Source organism: Macrobrachium rosenbergii, chromosome 3, assembly GCF_040412425.1.
Source record: "Macrobrachium rosenbergii isolate ZJJX-2024 chromosome 3, ASM4041242v1, whole genome shotgun sequence".
Lineage (NCBI taxonomy): Eukaryota > Metazoa > Arthropoda > Malacostraca > Decapoda > Palaemonidae > Macrobrachium > Macrobrachium rosenbergii.
Genome location: NC_089743.1, coordinates 39,665,369 through 39,666,476, shown reverse-complemented (window position 1 = coordinate 39,666,476; position 1,108 = coordinate 39,665,369).

Below are 1,108 nucleotides of genomic sequence, written 5' to 3'. Positions count from 1 at the left end.
GTTGTCAGAGGATTAGAAATGATCAGAGATTAATGTTTTGTGAGTTGCTTGACGAATGGCATAAGGCCAGCATATGAAAAGGACAAGGAATGACAATACACTTTATGTATTTATGTATGTACGTAAATGGAGATCGTACAAAAAAAAAAAAAGAATTCATATCACGATCATCCTAAGACTACGCAACAAATTCCTCCAAATAAGCCGGTTCATCTACGCATGCGCATAGAAGTCTCTGGGTTTCACAGGGTATATAAACTAATCTTTTATCTAGCGTCTAATGGAGTTTGTTTTCCAGTAAGTAAATTACGGAGAACTCTTTGACGAGAGCCGTAGATCAAGCATTATAAATCATGCGGCCTTCACTCTCGGCGTTTGAGAAAACTGAGTAATAGCCTTAGCCCAGTTAATCAGCTTCGTAAACTCAATTTGCAAGAAACGTGGCGCCGGTTTTACTTGGGTAATTTGATTTCCGGCAGGGAAAAAGGATATTTCCTTTTTATTCTACATCACTTATGCTTTTAATGGCATCTTCTGTCCTGCTCTGAATATTATACGTAAGTGAGAATATGAGAACAGTTCGAATTTTAGGAGACATCTATAATAATAAAATCAAATTCTTGCTGATGAATAAAGTTGTCGTTTGATGTTTGACCAAACATGGAAGTGAGATCAGGATTATCATTAAACATTAATCATACTCCTCTTAAAGTAGATTAGTCCTATCAAATATTAAAAAGAATGTTAGTGCAATCAAAAAGATTCACCGAGAATTCGAGTTGACCCTTGCATAAGATTCTTAAATTGTGAAGGAAAAGATTTTTTTTGAGAGAGACTTTTAAGTTACGAAAATTAACACCTTTATGGTTTTATTATGTGTTCCAATTTCGATTCCATTAGTATGATCCATAAACTTGGTGAAAATTTTATATTCCATATCACAGATGGCGCTGAATGCAATGCCATGAAAGAATGAAAAAAATCGTGGTAGATTACTTGATCATTTTTTTAAAAGGGGTTTTTATCTTCTTTCGTCATTCTATAATGATTCTCAATATGTTTTCTACTAATTATCGTTACCTATGTATAATATAAATTAAACAATTAA